Raw genomic sequence first — 7,122 nt, 5'->3', positions numbered from 1 at the left:
AGGTGAGTATTGTTTGTGATTTTTCAGAAAATTTCATAGAGGTACCGTTCATTGATTTCATTAGGTGTGATTCATTTCTTGATAAATTTTCTACCCACACTAATATTCTCCTATTTTCTTACCCTACATGTGTGTGGGAGGTCTTTTCTTTTATTGATGTTGTAGGAGAATACAAGCTTCCAGAGTGGATGCTTGAACTGAACCGCCTAAGACCTCCAGAAAGAATTTGCAATGGAAAAATGGTCAATAAAAAGAAATTGATTGCAACCAAGGATACTCCATTTCCGACGTGGATTCTTTTGCTAAATCTTCTTCGACCACCGGAATTAAAGGGGAGTTGGTTCAAATTTTACTTTCTTTTGCATTTAAATTCATGCTTTGTTAATAAATTCTTTTTGATGAGACTTTCTTTAGTTTCATATTTACATTTGCATTTTACTTCCACACTTTGCTTTCATATTTTGCAATTTTGTTTAATACATAGCATTTTATTTTTAATAAATCCTCCATGGAAGTTTCTAGTAATATTTTTAAGATGGTAAAAGCTTTTTAAATTTGATCATCAATTTTAGGTCATTTGACATGATTGGATGCTTTGCTTACATGGAATTGGTTAATTTGGTGGTGGATTCCAATTTGATCAATTGAGCTTAATTGCAATAAATACCTAGTGAGGACCATCACAAGCCTAAACTCTATTATATTTTTGTGTGGCATGTACTCATAACAATTGAAACTCTAGAACTTGCTTAGTTTCTTTTCAAATCACAATATCATAAGTATGCATGGAAATTGAGGATTTTGTCAATTTTGTTTCCCATACTTTCCAATTCCTTTCCTCATAATTTTCTTGGAACATTCTCATCTAGCATTCTAAATCTTAATTCTCTTTGCTTGTCATATTTCTTTTATTTCATTGAGAGTTTGGATGAATTGCTTGATGAGTAAGGATGTCCAAGATTTTAAGTGTGGGGGAAGGAACATCACTGAATTTGAAATGGCAGAAATGGATCAAGATTTGGAAAATGTTTGAGCAAGGGCTGATTTTAGGAGGTGTTTATGGTGCAAAATTCTGAAAATTCATTTGTGAAAGAATGACTCTAATGTTCTATGCTAAATGTTTCCATTTCTTGAGTTTTATCATGTCAAGAACACGTTACACTTGCTTCGGATTTAGAGAATTGATAATATGTTGATACATTTTAAGCTATAGGAGACATTTGTTGGAAGAAATTGCTGATGTGCTATATGTGGCAGAAAGATGTGAAATGAAGCTGAAATCTGCAGGTGCTGAAATTAAGTACTAATGAAGAACTGAATTTATGAAGATTGTTTGAATCTGAAACATTGTTTAAGCATAAATTTTAGGAGAAATATGTGGAAGCCTAATGCTGAAAAATCTATTGTGAATTTCAGAAATTTGGTTGCTGAACATTGTTTGTTCTGGACAGTTTAGAGGTTCTGAAATCTGATGTTGCTGGAAGAGGTTTGTGCTAAATAAGAATCTTTGTTTTGAAAGGTAATGGAAGTTGAAATCAGTGAGCTATTTTGGAACATAAACAGGAATAGAATTGAGAGGAATTCAGTACTTGCTATGTGCCAATATTTAAAAGTTGATGAGGATCAGTGATACATTCTGGAACAAGAGCAGCATGAGAGAATTCAGTTCAGAATGCTTGAAAGATTTAGTGAGGAAACTTGGCTAATGGGGACTTATCTCAAGACTAAGGAAATGGAAGTTGCTGTTGGCAGTAAATTGGAAGACAAATGGTAATCTCGAATCAAATTACTGAAAGATACAGTGGGTTATAAGACAAGAAATGTGTAGGAAGCTGTTTGAAAATGCAAGAAAAAATGTGCCAAGATCTTGTTTCAGGAATGTGAATGGTTGTAATAAGGGACAAGTGCATTTTTCAAGCTGTTTAGGAGAGCTGGAAATTCTGTAAACGCAGATGGAATGTGGCAAGATCTTGTTTCTGGATAGGTTTTAGAGAAATCAGTAAGTTTCAAGGAATCTACAGAAATGGTAGAATCAGTAGTTCAAAATTTTCAGAAATGAAGCAAGGCTGGAAAACAGAATTCAATTTGGGCTGGAAGTTGTGTAATTTTCATAACCTGATTAGACATTACAGACCTTGATAGTGGAATGTAAAATAACAACAGAATACAGAATTCAACAACACATTCTGAAATTGAATCAGCAGGAGACAGAAATAACAATGTGCCAAGTCTGATGCAAATTTCTGTTAAGGAGATCAGCAAAGAATTTCTGTTAACAATGGGGAGAAATTTTCAATCTATTTTCTGATCCGGAACAAGGTGCATTCAATTTTTATTAATACAGTGCTAAAAGGTGTTTATTTCCAAATTTAACTCTTCATGAATCCGGCCAAGTATTCAAGAGTTGTTAAATTTATGAAACTAAAACTGAAAAAAGCTGACAGAAGATGGGAACTGCTCACTGTACAGTTCTGGTCTGTTGGAATAAAAGGAAGAAGAGTGATACTGGAATATGTTACAAGGGTCTGAGATGCTAAATTTACTACAGTAGACTACTGTAGGTGTTCAATGAAGCTTGATTTGGTTTTCTATCAACGTAATAGAGATACACAAATTCAGTTAAGAGATACTGAGTACTAGTTCAATAGCAAGAGAAGAAAAGGAGGTTGAAACTGATTTTTGGACTAAAGAAGATTCCTTAAAACTGATTCTAAAATTTATTCTTCTTGATAAGGCAACATTTACAAAGTCTACATTGAATTCTGGAAGATTATGGAAGTGCAGATGGAAGAGCACTTAAGTCATTCTGATCAAGTATTCTTTAAATTCTACAAGCAGTACAGTGCTGATTAAATTTCTTTTATAAGCTGGATTCTGAAACTTAAGCATCAAAACAGAATGCATCAAATCAAATTCAATTCTGTTAGTTTCATTCAATCAGAATCTGTTCTTAAATTCATGCATTTCATTCTAGTTGAGGATTTTGAAGTGGAGATTCAGAACTATGCTATGAAAAAGAAAAGAAACCAATAGAATGATTGTTTATAAAAATAAACTGTTTGGTGCCAATTATTTGTGCTAATTCTAATCAGTAGCAATCTGAATTTGAACTTTTAACAGTCCAGAGCCAAATGATACCTTCATCTTAGCTGGATTTTATTTGATTTAAGATAAAGGCACTTCAGAATCTCAATGCTGAAACTTAGACTTTAATACTGAAAATTCTAGTTATGAAGCTTGAAACTGCAGAAATACATTAAAATTTCTGGAACCGATCTATGGATAAATTTGTTGTGCTGTTGTAAGTTGAGCTATGGACCTAATCAATGAACTATAGGAGTTCCTCAAGCTTGCATTCAAATATGAATTCAGAGAATATGTTTGAACCCGACAAAATTCTGAAAATGCAGAATTTGTTTGATACACTGGAAAAAGATAAATTCTGTTGCTAAATTTTCTAGGAACTGACCTCAAGCTTTTATCATACTATTGCCAAATGAGAATCCTTGTTGAGCTGAGCTGTTCATGATCCAAGCCAAATTACGATTTCTGAACTAAGAAAAGAAAAATAATCAACATTTAGCTATATATTCTAGAATTCATTTGTTGTGATTGATGTTTCATATGCCTTATTTCTAAGGTGGCATGATTGCAACTTTTAGGATGCTCAGACAACAAGTGTAAGAGTTTTGCAGGAAGTTGCTGTGCATTTAGCTGTGCTACATTGTGTAAGAGTTTTGCAATTGAACGGAATGAGATTTTGCAGAAACTAATTTACAATTGTGAAAATTCTAAAATTGAAGAAGACCAAAAACAGAGTAAGGAAAAGAGACCAAAAACAGAATATGCAGAGTGTTCTGAAATCTGGAATTGGAACTAAATCAAGTTGTTGGAAGCTGTTGAAGTTGCAGCAGTGGATTTTTTTTTTTTCTTTTCAGCAGCAAGAAGTCTGTAAAATGAGTGTCAGCGCAGTTTGTACAACTGAATATCATTGCAAATCAAGCAAGAAATGGTGATTTCTTTATCTAAGCAAATTGTTGCAAGTGTATGGAGTTTGATTCGATACATTCACTAATAAGAAAGGTATCAATAGCTGCTTCTGAAAATAATCAGTACTGGCACAGCAGGGGTGGATAGCAATGATAGAAATTCAGTTCTTAATATCATTTGTATGATTGAACTACACATTGCTACTGCATGCAATCAGAAGCTGAAAATCTGATTCTGATTTTGAAACTTTATTCATAAAGGGCTTGAGGAATGAGTTCAAACCATGAATTCCTGAAAATCTAGAATTATGATGATGTTTTGAATATGGATATTTAAATCTCTGAACTCTCAGGCTGGAATTGGAAGAGTAGAGGTATGAAAGAAATAAGAATTTGAAAGAATTTGTTGGGCACAATCTGTGTTATCATGTCAGACTAACAACATTGTTTTTGTGTCATATGCGAATCTTTATTTTTGAGATGTATCTCGAAATTAGAAGGACATAGAAGTATAGTTGTCATCAGTAAGCTATTGTGGACATAAAGAGGAAATATGGAGCATAAGCAGGAAACAGAATTGACAAAAAATCAGAAAATTCTGCAACTTGGTATCTGAAATCTGTTTGAAGCAAATGTTCATGTTACTTCTGCTTAGCATTTGTTCTGCTCAGTATTACCTACTGGAATAGATTTCTGAAACTGAAAGCTAGATGCAGGGATAGAAATTAACAAAGTGCATAATTGAATTTTAGATAGTATCAAAACTGTTTAAGTCCAGCAACTTTCTTGAATCCAGAATTCTGTAACCTGAAGTATATCAGTGAGGTTTGGAAACTGAAGGTACAGAAATGAAATTTATTTACACTGGAACCTGAGGTATTTCAATCCAGTGAGTTCCTGCTTATTGAAATCTGATTTCAGAAATTTATGAAATGCTATAATGTCATGGTGTAAACCTTTGAAACCAGTTGATGATCAGAAACAAGGAGAATACAATTTCATATTAGTGCAGTGCTGAATGATGTTGTTTCCAAGCTCAAATCTTCATGTCTAGTTAGGAACAGTGGCTTAAAAAGTGTATCAAGCAAGTGGTTAGAAGAGTGCTATAATATGCTTAATTGTCCGAGACGACCAATGGTTTAAGTGTGGGGGAGGGTGTTGGATATATGATGCGAGATAGGGTGTTGGATATATGATGCGAGATTAGTTTCAAAATGCTGAAATTGAATGAAATTGAAGTGCAAAAACAAAAAAAAAAAAAAAATTAAAAAATGGCACATCAAAAGAGTATCAAATATGGAAGATAGAGTATCAAGATTCTATGTTTGCATTCAAATTGAAGGAGAGGTTAGCTTGATACTTTGAATTGGTAATGACAAATGGTATTTATCTCTTTTCACATCAAAATGGTCAACTTATCAAGTATATTCCTCCAATACTCTTATCTTTTCATTTTCTTCATTAAATACTTTTCTTTTGCCATTTTCATTCACTTTCATTGTTCTTTTTGCTTCCATTTCAATTCTTGATGATAAATCCTTTTGATTCATGTATGCTATGTTTATAGTGGTGGAGAATTAGAAAACAAGCAAGCTTATGGTAGTGAAATGTTGTGAGTTGCATTAAAGAGCTCCACTAATACATGTTTTGAGTGTGAGGCTAGAATAGGTGAATACCTTGTGAGCTTGCAACTTGCTTAATTCTTCAATTGGATTGAAACTACCATATCTACTGATTATTGTTTGGATTGTATTCATAATTGTTTGTGATCTTTAAGATGACCTTAGTTAAATTCTTTTTACCATTTTCTAGGTATTGCTAGGAAATTTATGTGGAGATGATTTTAGGTTTTCTTTACTTGAACGGGACGTCCAAGACTAAGTGTGGGGGATTTGATAACCATGATTTAGCTATATTATTTTGATTCATAATGCATATTTTTGATGGTCTATTCATAGCTTAAACTCACATATACATTACATTTTGTAATTGCATTTGATTTTGGACTTAATTGCAAATTAGTTTATTTTCATGGTATTTGGTACTAATATTTGATTCTTATTTTGTAGGCATCAAAACGGTCATGGACCCGATCAGATTTAACCACATTTGGGCTCAAATCTAGGGCTAAACGAAGCGATCAAGTCTTGGAGTGTTTTGGACCATCCATTGAAGATCAAGCAGATCTGGGCCATCCGTTGAAGATCCGACTCATCCAACCTAATGAGGAGTAGATCTGGACCATAGAAGAAGATCAGTACTGTTGGATCATATTTTGGGCTATTTTTCACCGTTGATTGAGTCTTGATCATTCTCAGTCGTCCGATCAGTTTTGAGGAGGTTTAAAAGCTTCGTGAGAAGCTACAGTGCAGTGGGCTCGGGCGTTCGCGATTTCACACTATAGCAGCTTCTTCTTCCTCCGCGGCCGATGCTCCCATTCCACTTCCAGATCTGATCTTCACTTCTCTTCATCTCCGGCGAACCTCTAGTGATCTGGCGACCAGCAGACGAAGCGCAGAGCAGCAATTTAGGGGTGTTCTCCAGTTGTGATCTTGCTGTCCGCGAGCTACATCCAAGCCAGATTTAGGGGCGTTCTCCGATCTGAGCTTCTGCCATTCTCTCTAGGGGATTTAGGGGCGTTCTCCGGTTCTCCAGAGATCGATCCATCTTCATTTCCACCTCGCGTCTCCGGATTTAGCAAGAGTGCTCTGTTTCTTCGGCGGCTGGTGATTTCAGGTGAATCCGAGCTAATTAGGGCGTTCTCTATGGCTTTTGAATTCTTCTGAATGTGCTGGTGATTCAGAGGTAGCCGGTGATTGCCGGAAGGGCGTTCCCAGAGGCAAATCTGTGGTTTCAATAGAGAGAAGAGAGGTTTAGTTTTGGTTTTGGTTTGTGGAATGTCTTTAGGCTTTTGTTTTCTTTAACTTTGTCTTTGAATTGTTTCAAACTTGCTCAGATCGTCAGATCTGATTCATTGTCTTTACAATTTCTCCTTGTTTCAGTTTTGGTTTGAATTTACTTTGCAAATCCGTATCTGATGTTATGATTTTGTAATTCTGATTTGTTTGAATCACTAATTAGTTAACTACTAATCTTGTTTAATTAATAATTAGTTAGCTAACTAGTTGTGTTT

At 34.5% G+C, this 7,122-nt stretch overlaps 1 long non-coding RNA gene across 1 annotated transcript; it reads left to right on the top strand.

The window, feature by feature from the left end:
• Positions 1-858: 858 nt before the first annotated feature.
• Positions 859-5,230, top strand: LOC122041619. Its single transcript, XR_006129016.1, has 2 exons — positions 859-1,287; positions 1,417-5,230. It is a non-coding gene; the product is annotated as an uncharacterized LOC122041619 (long non-coding RNA).
• The last annotated feature ends 1,892 nt before the right edge of the window (positions 5,231-7,122 follow it).

This window comes from Zingiber officinale, chromosome 2A (genome assembly GCF_018446385.1).
Source record: "Zingiber officinale cultivar Zhangliang chromosome 2A, Zo_v1.1, whole genome shotgun sequence".
In the NCBI taxonomy this organism is placed as follows: Eukaryota; Viridiplantae; Streptophyta; class Magnoliopsida; order Zingiberales; family Zingiberaceae; genus Zingiber; species Zingiber officinale.
Note: the sequence above shows the minus strand (reverse complement) of the source record. Positions and strands in the feature narration are given on the sequence as shown.